The following is a 14,631-nucleotide window of genomic DNA, read 5'->3' as shown; positions in this document are numbered from 1 at the left end:
ATGGATGTAGCTCTCTTCAACAATGAGATGATTCAAATCAGTTCCACTTGTTAAGTGATGAAAAAAGCCATATACACTCAGAGAAAGGACAGTGGGAACTGAGTGTGGACCATAACATAGCATTCTTACTCTGCTGTTATTTGCTTGCATTTTTTCTTTCTCAGTTTTTCTTTTTCTTCCTTCTTGATCTGATTTTTCTTGTGCAGCAAGATAATTGTCCAATATTCATATATTGGATTTAACATGTATTTAAACATATTTAACATGTATTGGACTACCTGCTAGCTAAGGGAGGGAATGGGGAGAAGGAGGAGAAAATTTGGAACAAAAGGTTTTGCAAGGGTCAATGTTGGGAAAATTGCCCATGCATATGTTTTGTAAATAAAAAATTTTAATAAATTTTTTTTAAATAAAAAAAAAATTGATGGGAATATAAAGCAAAAAAAAAGTTTAAAAAAAAAGAAGCCAAGTTGACACTTCAATGACTTCTGATTGTTCCTTTTTCTGCCTCTGGACCAAATAAAGCAAATCTGACCCTTTTTCACATCCTAGTATTTCAAATACTTGAAAATTAGTCAGCTCTTTTATGAGTTAACATTTCCACTTCCTTCAATTTATTCTACATTAGCATGAACTCAAATTCCCCTTGAGATGAAATGTTTCAAATGTTTCAAAAGTGAAGTCTAAAATAAAGACTTCTGTTCTTGTGGAAGGTGGCATTGGGACAAAGACTTGATCTTTTCAGACACTCTTTTTATTGCTGAGTTTGTTGCTCAGTTGTTCATAGTTGATTCTTCATGACTCTATGGACCATAGCCATGTCAAGCCCTCTTCTCTTCTACCATCTCCTGAATCTTGCTAAGTTCATGTTCCTTGCTTCCATTACACTATCTCTCCAGCTCATTCTCTTGTGTCCCTTTTTCCTTTTGGCTTTTTAAGAAATTTAACATTTTTTTGGTTAAATTTTAAATTCCAAACTGTTTCCTCTCTTCTTTCCCACTACACATTAGACAGAAAAATCCACAGATCTGGCACAGATTTAGAAATATATGTATAAAAATAATGTTTATAAATAAATTCTTATAGGCAATATGGTCCATGTTCTTCTAATTTTCTAATGATATCTCCCTTTAAATCCATGTCATGTATCCATTTTGACCTTCTCTTAGTAAATGATGTAAGATATTGATCTATACCCAAATTCCTGCCAAACTGCTTTCCAATTTTCCCAACAATTTTTATTAGCGAATTCTTATCCCCAAAGTTTAAATCTTTATATTTATCAAACTATACTCATTTATGGACATCTACTCTGTTCTGCTGTCTATCTTTCTATTTCTGAGCCTACAGCAGACAGTTATAATCTTATAGTTTAAGATCTGGTACTGTCAAACCTTCTTTTACATTATTCATTAATTTCTTTGATATTCTTGACCTTTTGCGCTTCCATATGAATTTTGCTACTATTTTTTCCTAGCTCAATAAAATATTTTTTTGTTAATTGGGATGGTATTGAATAAGTAAATTAGTTTAGGTAGAATTGTTATTTTTATCATATTGGCTCTATACACCCATGAACAATTGAATCTTTCTCTGGTTATTTAAATCTGAATTTATTTGGAAAAAAAGGGTTTCTAAATTATATTCATGTAGTTCCTGAATATGTCTTGCCAAGCATCCTTCCAGGTATTATAACTTAATTTTTAATACAATATTGAATAACTTGATGATAATAAGCATCCTTGGTTTACTCTTGATCTTTCTGAGATTTTTTAGCTTGTACCCATTACAACAAATAATGATTAGTTGGTAGTTTTAGGAAGTTGTGTATCATTTTAAAGAAAACTCATTTATACCTATGTTTCAAGTATTCTTAATAGAAATGTATTATTTTTTGTCAAAAAGTTTTCTTGCATCTTTTGAAATAATCATATTTTTCGTACCTTTTGTTATTGATATAATCAATTATGATTATAGTTTTCCTTATGTTAAACTATCTTAACATTCCTAATATAAATCCTACTTGGTCACAACATATAAATCTTTGTAATATATTGTTCTAGTCTCTCAGCTAGTTTTTTACTTAGGATTTTTGCATCTATATTCATTAATAAAATAGGTCTACAATTTTGTTTTTGCTCTTCCTTTAGGTATCAGCCCCATATTTGTTACATAAAAGTTTTGTCCATTATTCTAAATAATTTAATATTGGATTTAATTATTTTTGTTTAAATTAATGTTTGACATATATGTATAATTTAAATGTTTGTTAAAATTCTCTAAATTTACTAAAATCCATTTGGTCTTGATACTTTTTTCTTAGAAAGCCCATTTATAGCCTGTTCAATTTCTTTTAAAAATAGATTTAGATATTCTATTTCTTCTTCTGTTCATCTATATATTTTCTTAAAAGTATTCTTCCATTCATTTAAATTGTTAAACTTGTTGGCATATAATTGAGTAAAATTCATAATTGCTTTATTTCATTTTCACTGGTGGTAAAGTCATACTTTTAATTTTTAATACAAGTAATTTGGTTTTCTTTTTCTTAATCATATTAACCAATGGTTTATCTATTTCATTAGTTTTTTCATGAAACTACTTCCTAGGTCTATTAATTTAATGGTTTTCTTGCAATTTTATTCTTTTAGTTTTTAGGGTTTCCAATTTGGTGTTTAATTAGGGATTTTTAATTTGTTCTTTTTCTAGTTTTTAAAATTGTATACCCAATACATTTTGTGTTATATGTTTATGTTATAGGTATGGTCTATTTTATAGAAATATGAGCATTTAGAAGTATATATTTTTCTAATGACTGCTTTTGAGACATCCATAGATTTTAGTATGTTGTCTAATTATTGTAATTCTTCTTAATATATATATATATTTTTTTACCATGGCTTGATCTTTAACCCATTAATTTTTTAAGATTAGATTATTTAGTCATCACTTAATTTTTAGTTTGTGTTTCTGTGATCCTTTCTTAAATATAATTTTATTGCATTGTGCTCTGAAAAAAAAAATGCAGTTGATATATCTGTTTTTCTGCATTTAACTATAAAGTTTTATGACCCAATATAAGGTCAGTTTTTATAAAGGTATCATGTAATGCTGAGAAAAGCTTGATGATGCAATGGATAGAACATCAACCCTGGAATCAGGAAGACTGAGTTCCAATCCAGACTTAGATACTTAACACTTCCTAGGTGTGTGACTCTAGGCAAGTCACTTAACCCCAATTGCCTCAGCAAGGAAAACAAAAAAAAGAATATTCCTTTCTATTACTATTCAATTATCTCCAGATAGCTCTCATTTGCAGCATTACTTAACATTCTACTTATCTCTTGACTTAGCTTTCTTATTTTTTTTGGTTAGGTTTATCTAGTTCTGAGAGGGCATGGTTGAAGTCCCACAATGTTATAGTTTTGCTATTTATTTCCACTTGTAAATCATTTAGCTTTTTCTTTAAAAATCTGGAAGTTATAGCAGTTTATGCATATGAATTTAGTACTAATATTTCTTCATTATCTTTAATTCTTTTTTTTTTTGGAATCTTTACAAATTGTTAAGCCATTAGAGTTGATAGAGACAATAATTATCTAATTTGGCATGGTTCAATATGATTGATTTGTTCTTAGAAGGAGATATTTTGGGCCAGAAGTTGAAACAAGGTACTAAGTACAATTGATAGAAACAATGCTTGTGTTCACACCTTTAGAGAGCTCATAAGTAACTAAGTATTCAATGGAGTTCACACGTTTGGGAGATTTCAGGCTTAATATGAGATATCCGAATTCACACCTCCCTTAGGGCCAGAGAGTACTCTGGGAGATAACCCAGAATCCCTCTCTCTCCAGAATGAGGAGTTAACCTTTGGGAGATATATATATATATATATATATATATATATATATATATATATATATATATACAGGAAGCTCTTAGAGCTGGAAAGAGTTTCTTGGGAACATTGACTGGGGTCAGAGAGGAGCACTCTGGGAGGAAGCCCACAAGCCTTATCTTCGAGGTAAGAGATTCATTGCATCTTCCAACCTGGTGCTGGCTGGAGGCTGAAGAAAGCAGAGGCAGAAGCCAAGGATAAAGCTGCAAGATCTCTTGGAACCAAGCAAAGAGATAGGCCTGAGTTAACCGGGCTATATTGAAGGACACAATAAAAGATCTGAACTTTTATCACCTGGCTGTGTTTTGGAAAAAGAACACAACACTTTTATCATAATATAGTTTCCTTGTTTATCTCTTTTGAGTTTAATCTATGTTAGCTTTAACTTTGTCTGAGATCATGACTGCTACCCCTCCTTTTTTTTTTTTTTTTTTAATAATTATAACTTTTTATTGACAGTACATATGCATGGTTAATTTTTTACAACATTATCCCTTGCACTCACTTCTGTTCTGATTTTCCCCTTCCCTTCCTCCACCCCCTCCCCTAGATGGCAGGCAGTTTTATACATTTTAAATATGTTATAGTATATCCTAGATACAATATATGTGTGCAGAACCAAACAGTTCTCTTGTTGCACAGGGTGAATTAGATTCAGAAGGTAAAAATAACCTGGGAAGAAAAACAAAAATGAAAACAGTTTACATTCATTTCTTACAGAACAATAATATTCCATAATATTCATATACCACAATTTACCCAACCATTCTCCAATTGATGGGCATCCATTCATTTTCCAGTTTTTAGCCACTACAAACAGGGCTGCCACAAACATTTTGGCACAGACAGGTCCCTTTTCCTTCTTTAGTATCTCTTTGGGGTATAAGCCCAGTAGTAGCACTGCTGGGTCAAAGGAAGTTTGATAACTTTTTGGGCATAATTCCAGATTCCTCTCCAGAATGGTTGGATTCATTCACAACTCCACCAACAATGCATTAGTGTCCCAGTTTTCCCACATCCCCTCCAACATTCATTATTATTTTTTTCTTGTCATCCTAGCCAATCTGACAGGTGTGTAGTGGTATTGCAGAGTTGTCTTAATTTGCATTTCTCTGATCAATAGTGATTTGGAACACTCATATTAGTGGAAATAGTTTCAATTTCATCATCTGAAAATTATCTGATCATATCCTTTGACAATTTTATCAATTGGAGAATGGCTTGATTTCTTATAAATTAAGAGTCAATTCTCTATATATTTTGGAAATGAGGCCTTTATCACAACCTTTAACTGTAAAAATGTTTTCCCATTTTGTTGCTTCCCTTCTAATCTTGTTTGCATTAGTTTTGTTTGTACAAAGGCTTTTTAATTTGATGTAATCAAAATTTTCTATTTTGTGATCAATAATGATCTCTAATTCTTCTTTGGTCACAAATTCCTTCCTCCTCCACAAGTCTGAGAAGTAAACTATCCTATGTTCCTCTAATTTATTTATGTTCTCATTTTTTATGCATAAATCATGGACCCATTTTGATCTTAGTATATGGTGTTAAGTGTGGGTCCATGCCTAACTTCTGCCACACTAATTTCCAGTTTTCCCAGCAGTTTTTGTTAACTAATGAATTCTTATCCCAAATCTTTGAGTTTGTCAAACACTAGATTGCTATAGTTATTGACTATTTTGTCTTGTGAACCTAACCTATTCCACTGATCAACTAATCTATTTCTTAGCCAATACCAAATGGTTTTGGTGACTGCTGCTTTATAATATAGTTTTAGATCAGGTATAGCTAGGCCACCTTCATTTGATTTTTTTTTTTCATTAATTCCCTTGAAATTCTTGACCTTTTGTTGTTCCATATGAATTTTGTTATTTTTTCTAGGTCATTAAAATAGTTTCTTGGGAGTCTGATTGGTATAGCACTAAATAAATAGATTAGTTTAGGGAGTATTGTCATCTTTAAAAATATTCAAGCAAATATAATATCCAAGAGCACTTAATATTTTCCCAATTATTTAAATCTGACTTTGTGTGGAAAATGTTTTGTAATTTTGCTCATATAATTCCTGATTTTCTTTTGGTAGATAGATTCCCAAATATTTTATGCTATCAACAACTATTTTGGATGGAATTTCTCTTTGTATCTCTTGCTGTTGGATTTTGTTGGTGATATATAAAAATGTTGAGGATTTATGTGGATTTATTTTTGTATCCTGCAACTTTGCTAAAGTTGTGAATTATTTCTAATAGCTTTTTAGTAGAATCTCTGGGGTTCTCTAAGTATACCATCATATCATCTGCAAAGAATGATAATTTGGTTTCCTCATTATCTACTCTAATTCCTTTAATCTCTTTTTATTGACTCTTATTGCCATGGCTAGCATTTCTAATACAATATTGAATAATAATGGTGATAGTGGGCAACCTTGTTTCACTCCTGATCTTACTGGGAAAGGTTCCAGTTTATCCCCATTACATATGATATTTGCTGACGGTTTTAAATATATGCTCCTGACTATTTTAAGGAAAATTCAATTTATTCCTATACTCTCAACTGTTTTTTTAGGAATGGATGTTGGATTTTATCAAAAGCTTTTTCTGCATCTATTGAGATGATCATATGGTTTTTGTTAATTTGGTTATTGATATTGTCAATTATGCTAATAGGTTTCCTAATATTGAACCAGCCCTGCATTCTTGGTATAAATCCTACTTGGTCATAGTATATTATCCTGGGGATGATTTTCTATAATCTTTTTGCTAATATTTTATTTAAGATTTTAGCATCAATATCATTAGGGAGATTGGTCTATAATTTTCTTTCTCTGTTTTCAAAGTACCTGGTTTAGGTATCAGTACCATTTTTGTGTCATAAAAGGAATTTGGTAGGATTTACCCCTCCTTTTCTTACACCAGCTAAAGCATAATAAATTCTTCTCCATCCCTGTGTTTTTACTCTATGTGCATCTCTCACTTTTAAACATGTTTCTTGTTAACAACATAGTCAGATTCTGTTTTTTTTTAAAATCTATTCTGTTAACCTTTTCCATTTTATGGGTGAGTTCAACCCTTCATATTCAAAATTGTAATTACTAGTTGTGCATTTCCCTCCATGCTATTTTCCCTCATTATTTATCCTTCTCTTTTTATCCTATTCCCTCCTCAAATACTTTATTTCTAACTATTATCTCCCTAATCCACACTCTTTTAAAGAATCACTTCTTTATCTTATCCTCTCCCCTCCTATTTCTTTGTAAGTTATGAAGACTTTTAAACCCTTCAAAATATATATGCTATTACCTCTTTAATCCAGTCCTGTTTAGAATACTATGTTACCACAAACAGTCCTCCAACCCTTCCTGCCCTCCACTGTAGCAGTTCTTCCATTCACATGGTATTTCTTTGAAATAATTGCTCTATTTTACATCTCCCTGCCCAAATTTATTTTTCAGACTCATTTTATCATACTTATTTCAACACCAAATCTTTTTACTGATGTAGACTCTTTCAAACTATCCAAGTAATGATATCATTCTTTAAGAACTGCAAATAACATTTTCCCATACATGTAAAGAATTTGACCTTGTTAAATCCTTTATAATTGGTCTTTAATGTTTACCTTCTTGTATTTCTCCTGATTCTTATAGGTCACATTTTCAGTTTTGAGCTTTTCCTCACAAATACCTCAAAGTTCTTTAATTCATTATATATTATTTTTTTTCCATCCAAGATTACACTCGGCTTTGCTGGGTAGGTTTTTCTTGGTTACAAAACCAGCTCCTCCACTCTTAGGAATATAATATATTCCCTGCCTTTGGTCTTTTAATGTAGAAGCTACTGAATTCTAGGTTACCCTGATGGTAGCTCCACAGTATTTACATTTTTTTTCCTCTAATACTTGTAGTAGTTTTCTCCTTGACCTTCCAATAATTCTTTTTGGGCTTATAACTTTTTTATTTTTCTTTGTAGATAGAAGTAGCTACTATAACGTTGCTATCTTATGAGTTTGAATCATAAAAGATGCTCTCTGTGGTCAAGCTCTTTCTCTTTTGCTTTCTTTTTTTTGGCCATTAACTTAGAGTCTTAGAGTCAGGCTTTATCCCTGAGGTGGCGAGTGGGGGAGAGATAACAATTTTAAGCTTCAGGTTGCCGGGCTGTGGTTTTCTGAACTCAATTTGGGGAAGGTATTCAGGTATTCTTCACTAACCCTGAGCCTCAATCAGGACTCTCAGCAATGCTGTCACCCCAAATGCTTTTACTTCCAGTTGAACCTTGTGAGGTTGTAAGCTTCAGTTTACTCCTCTGTCACAGAACCCAAATAGGGACTCTTCTCTCCTGGGAGTGCCCAAAGCCAACGGGACCTCTTCGCCACTAATCTCCCTAGTGTGCACTCCCCAACCATACTCAGCCCCGCCCCCTTCTCCTCCCTCCCAGACTCCCCCTCCTGTCTCCACATTCATTGGTGTGTCCTCCCTTTCCCTTCTCCTCCCTCCCAGGCTCTGCCTCTCTGCAGGCACTGCAGTGTGCACTCTCCCACACCCAGCTCCTCCCCTTCTCCTCCCTCCCCAGACTCCGCCTCTCTGCAGGCACTGAAGTGTGCACTCTCCCACACCCAGCTCCTCCCCTTCTCCTCCTTCCCAGGCTCTGCCTCTCTGCAGGCACTGCAGTGTGCACTCTCCCACACCCAGCTCCTCCCTTCTCCTCCCTCCCCAGACTCCGCCTCTCTGCTATCACTGCAGTGTGCACTCTCCCACACCCAGCTCCTCCCTTCTCCTCCCTCACCAGACTCCGCCTCTCTGCTATCACTGCAGTGTGCACTCTCCCACACCCAGCTCCTCCCCTTCTCCTCCCTCACCAGGCCCCGCCCCGGGCCGCCATATTTACTGACGTGCACTCCATCCGCTTCCCTCACCAGGCGTCTCTCTGCCGCCACAGTCCGTGGTGCGCGCTCCCTTCTCTTTGCCCACTGCCACGCAGCCTGGGTCCCTGTGTGGTAGTTGGGCTCCCAGTCCAGGGGCAGCGCCGCTGAGGGCCCTAGAATCTTCCTGAAACGTCTCCACTGTCTTTGGGGAATACGGAAGCGGAGGCCGCCCCTCCCCCATTTCCTAACCGCCTGCAGACTGTCCCTTCCCCGGGCAGACCCTGAGGTATCTAGATGCCCTTTGGCTGGGTTAGTTTAGGCCCAGCAAGGCAGCTGGGTGGCACAATGGATAGAGCACTGGCCCCGTAGTCCATAGGACCCGAGTTCCAAGGTGATCTCAGACGCTTGATACTTATTAGCAGTGAAATCCTGGGCAAGTCGCTTAATCTTGATTGCCTCAGAAACCCCGCCCCCTGAAACATTTGAGTGCTTTCCCCTCCACTTCACCCCCATCCTTAATCCCACCTTGCTTTCCTTTCAGAATTTTAACTGGCTTGAGTTGTAATGGTGCTGGTCAAGAAAAGGGCCAGGAAATGCTAGTTTGGCAAATGTCTCTGTGCTTAATTAACATTAACAGAAATGTTTAAAAGGGGCAAAAGGGATGGAAAATAGGGCAACTCTTAAAATATTTATGATTATAATGTGCAGTTTTTTCCTAGGAGATCCCAGGGTGCAGTGTTAAGTTGAGAACTCCAGGAGTTTGGGATCGTATTTATTAGCGTCTCATTGAAATGAGTGCCTGCAGGTGGGAAGCAGGAGGGGACAGTCAGATCTTTCTGTTTGTGTCTAATGGAAAGGGGACTGATGTGGTAGAGTCAAGAGTTGCAGAATTATCTGGGTATGAAATATAAAACTCACCTACTTCCTCCCTACAAAAAACCCTTATATTTTTAATGAGAAAACAATGAAACTAAACCCCCAAATTGGATTAAAGTTATCTTTCAAAGATGTCAGATGCTTATCTGTTCCACAGATTAGCCTTCTATTTTTAGGGAAAAGGCTAGAGGTAGCAGACAGTGACACTGTTTCATAGACTCTTAGAATTAATTCTAACAGTCTTCAGAGTTCATCTAGTATCTCTGCATGAATACAACTAGGTCAACCGCCACAAGTGGGCCTTTGAACCTTGAATGGCCTAGAAGGAGCTGTTCAGAGACATGTGGAGGTGATGCATCTGAACACAAAGGATTACAAGCAGTACAAGATTAATGGTGGCAATCCGATGGTTTTAATGAAGTTAGACCTGGTCAGGAATATAAAATTCGGACTTTAAATCTTAGACACTTCATAGTTGGGTAACTTGGGCAAAGCACTTTACTCTGTTTGCGGCAGTTTCCTATTCTATAAAATTAGTTGGACAAGCAAACCACTCCAGTATTTTTGCCAAGAAAATCCCAAGTGGGATCATGAAGAGTTGGACACAACTGCAAAATTACTGAACAACAAGAGTAATGAGAAGCCATCTAACATACTGGAGGCTCTATTCTGACTTTGACAGAGGTCAGGAGAAATAACAGAGTGGTAACGAGGGCAAGGCAATGTGGGCTTTGGCACAGGTACCAAAATGCTGATACTTGTACTTAGCCGCACATAGTGAGTGGGAATAATTTATTAAAATGGAAGAGTGCAGAATGACATCCTCCTCAGTTGTGACTTCAAGATAGGTATTGACACAAGAGCTGTTAATCTTTTTCTCTGGGGTTTAGTGTTCCCATATTTTGTTTTCACCAATCCTCACCCCTAGAATTTGTGTTTAAAAGTTGAATTGAGGGAATTTAGATACTATTTTCCCTTATTGTATTGTATGACGCATGCTACCAAAATTGTTGGATATGGCTCTAACACTTCCACAATTTAAGAGTATGGAGACAATGAGTGATTCAAAATAGAAAATACAAAACCTGACTTCTAGAGAAGCTTTAGGAAACAACTGTTGGAGGATATATTATTGAGTACCTCTGTCTCCCATTTACTTTTTTTTTTTTTTTTAAATTTAATAGCCTTTTATTTACAGGATATATACATGGGTAACTTTACAGCATTAACAATTGCCAAACCTCTTTTCCAATTTTTCACCTCTACCCACCCCTCCCTAGATGGGGATGACCAGTAGATTTAAATATATTAAAATATAAATTAGATACACAAAAGTATACCTTTACCAAAACGTTATTTTGCTGTAGAAAAAGTCAGACTTGAAATATTGTACAATTAGCTTGTGAAGGAAATCAAAGATGCAGGTGGACATAAATACAGGGATTGGGAATTCAATGTAATGGTTTTTAGTCATCTCCCAGAATTCTTTTTCTGGGCATAGCTAGTTCAGTTCATTACTGCTCCATTAGAAATGCTCCCATTTACTCTTATCTAAACTTGTAGAAGGAAAACTCTTTGAGGATAGGAGTTATTTTGTCTTTGTATGCCCAGAGTTTAGTACAGTGTCCTGTATCTAGTAGGCCCTGAATACAGAAGACCTGAACTTGGAAAGTAATTCATCTGAACAATTATGATATGTGAATGTAATGGAATATCATTGTGCAGTAAGAAATGATGAAGGGGGGGGTATAAAACCTGGGAAGATTTGTATAAACTGATGGAGAGTAGAGTGAGAATATATGTAATAACATCAGCATTGTAAATAAAAATAACTTTGAAAATTATAATGATCAACGCAATAACCAACCATGATTGTAAGAGTCCAACAATAAAACATGCTACACAACTGATGATAGACTAAATATGCAGAATGAAATACAATTTTCGTTTGATTTGGTGAGTTTAGAATGTGGTTTTTAAAACTATGCAAATTTGCTTTAAGGGTTTTTTTTTTTTAACTTTTCAAAGGTGAGGTGCGATGGGAGAGAGAGAAAACTGATGTATTCATTGGAAAAATATTTAATGTAAAGATAAAATAAAATGAATTGGAATCCATGATTCTTCAGGGAAAAAAAAAAGAAACTCAAAGGGATAGATCTGAGATTTGTGGGTGTAATGAGGTGTGGGAGGCTCTGTTGGGGAGTGGAGAGTATAGGCCAAAAAAAAGACAAGGAAACATTTCTGAGAAGTGATGTTGATTTGCCTGGTGGAAAGCCAAAAAAGCAAGTAATTATCTCAGTGAGTAGTCCTATCTTGGCTATCTGGGCTTGGGGTCTTATTTCCTTGATAAAGTTGCCAGGATCAAATTTCTTGTTTCATCACTTTCTCATCTTGCTCACTTTCTTGACAAACTTGCTCATCTTATCAACCAAAGGGCTCAAGGTAAATGTCTATATCATGCCCCCTGCTGGCATGCAATTTTTTTTTCCCTCCCAGGAGACAGCTATAAATGGATCTATTTTGTATTCTTTTCCAAGTCCCAGCTTTCCAAATAGCAGATACAAAATTATAGATTTAGAGCTGAAAGGGATCTTATAGTAAAAAACCCTAAGACAAGGATACTGGCACCGAAAGGTTACTTACCTAAGGTTATGTAGCTGCTAAATGCATGTGGTAGAATTTGAACCCAGCTCTTTTTGTATCCCAAGTCTCACTCCCTAGCCATTACTATGCTTCCTTTCCTCTGTATCTGTGCTCTATACCAGTTCACTAAACTGTGAGTTAACTATTCTTTAGGAGGGCTAAGATAATGAATTTGACTAGTGTCGGTTATTTTAACATGGAGTAGACATGTAGTAAGTTATTTTAACATGGAGTAATATGTAGTAAGGAAGAGCACTAGATTGCAGAGGCCAGACCTAGGCACATAAAACTCCAGCTGAATTCTTCCTTGTTGGGTGATGTTACCTCTTTGACCTTTATCTGTAGAATGAAGATAATACATGATTCAGGATGTCTGGGGGAAAAGCATTTTACAACAGAAATCTAGCTTCTGGTCATTTTCTCACTTTTTAGGAAAGCCAGACTAGTAGGCTAATACAACTGCTTTCCTTCTCTGTTACTTGTGCTTTCTCCGTCTTCTCTTTCCATTATATTCTGGATATGCTTTGAATTTTTTATAAAATCTTTTTTCAACTTTTACACATAATCTACCATAGGTTTTCTTCTTTAGTTCTATGTTTTCTTCTATGAAATAGAATCATACAATCAGAGACTCCTAAGCTGACACTATTCTTATTAGGACAATAAATTGAACTGGAAAAATGAGGGTCTATTTTCCTCTAAAAAAAGTAATGGGAAAGGGGAAAGGGGAAAGGAGGAAGGATTAGTCTGCACCCATTTCTCTAAGCTGTTGGTCATCCTAAATTTTTTTCATTAAACTTTTTCTCAAAATATATGCATAGTTTTCAATATCACCCTTGCAAAACCTTGTGTTCCAAATTTTTTTCTTCCTTTCCCCCCACCCTCTCCCCTAAACAGCAAGCAATCTATACAATTATTCTACACATTTTCACATTTATCATGCTGCACAAGAAAAAGCAGGAATGCCAAAATAGAGAAAATTACAGACCAATCTCCCTAATGAATATTCATGCAAAAATCTTTTATTAAAACATATTTACAAAATGTATGCATGGGTAATTTTTCAACATTGACCCTTGCAAAGCCTTCTGTTCCAAATTATCCCCTTCCCCCCAATCCCCTCCCCTAGATGGCAAGTAGCCCAATACATGTTAAAATGTTAAATCCAATACATGAATACATATTTATATATTTATCTTGCTGCACAAGAAAAATCTGATCAAGAAGAAAAAACTGGGAAAGTAAATGCAAGCAAACCACAGAGTGAGAATGCTATGTTGTGGTCCACACAGTTTCCATGGTCTTCTCTCTGGGTGTAGATGGCTCTCTTCACCACTGAACAACTGGAATTGGTTTGAATCATTGTCGAAGAGACCCACATCCATCAAAATTGATCATCATATAGTCTTGTTGCTGTGATCTCTTAGTTCTGCTCATTTCACTCAACATCAGTTCATGTCTCTACAGGTCTCTCTGAAATCATCCTGTTGGTCGTTTCTTACAGAACAATATAACATTTCATATCAGCCATTCTCCAATTGATGGGCATCCATTCAGTTTCTAGTTTCTCATGCAAAAATCTTAAAATATTAGCAAGGAAATTATAGTAAATTATCACCAGGATAGTACACGTGACAGAGGATTTATACCAGGAATGCAGGGCTAGTTCAATATCAGGAAAACCATCAGCATAATTGACCATATCAATAACCAAGCTAACAATTATCTCAATAGATGCAGAAAAAGCATTTGACAAAATACAACACCCATTCCTATAAACACTAGAGAGCATAGAAATAGAATTTTCCTTAAAATGATGAATTGCATTTATCTAAAACCAACAAGCATTAAATGTTATGAGGATAAACTAGAAGCATTCCCAATAAGATCAGGGGGTGAAACAAGGTTGGCCATTAATATTTAATATTAATTATGCTAGAAATATTATGCTAGAAATGTTAGCTTTAGAAGAGAAATAATGAAGAAAAACTATTCTTTACAGATATGGTATATTGAAGAGAATCCTAGAAAATCAACTAAAAATTACTAGAAATAACTTTAGCAAAGTTGTAGGATATGAAATAAACCCACATAAATCATTGACATTTTAATAGGTTACCAACAAAGCCTAGCAGCAAGAGATAGAGAAATCCCCTTTAAAAAACTGTAGATAATGAGTCTTCTTGCCAAGACAAAACCAAAAATGAACACAATTACAAAACACTTTTCCCACAAAGTTAGATCTAAACAATTGGAAGAATATCAAGTGCTTATGGCCAGGCCAAGTTAATATAATAAAAATGACAATTCTACCTCAATCTTATCCAGTATCATACCAATCAAGCTGC

This window comes from Sarcophilus harrisii, chromosome 4 (genome assembly GCF_902635505.1).
Source record: "Sarcophilus harrisii chromosome 4, mSarHar1.11, whole genome shotgun sequence".
Lineage (NCBI taxonomy): Eukaryota > Metazoa > Chordata > Mammalia > Dasyuromorphia > Dasyuridae > Sarcophilus > Sarcophilus harrisii.
The sequence above is the reverse complement of the archived record's forward strand: the minus strand, read 5'-3'. Positions refer to the sequence as shown.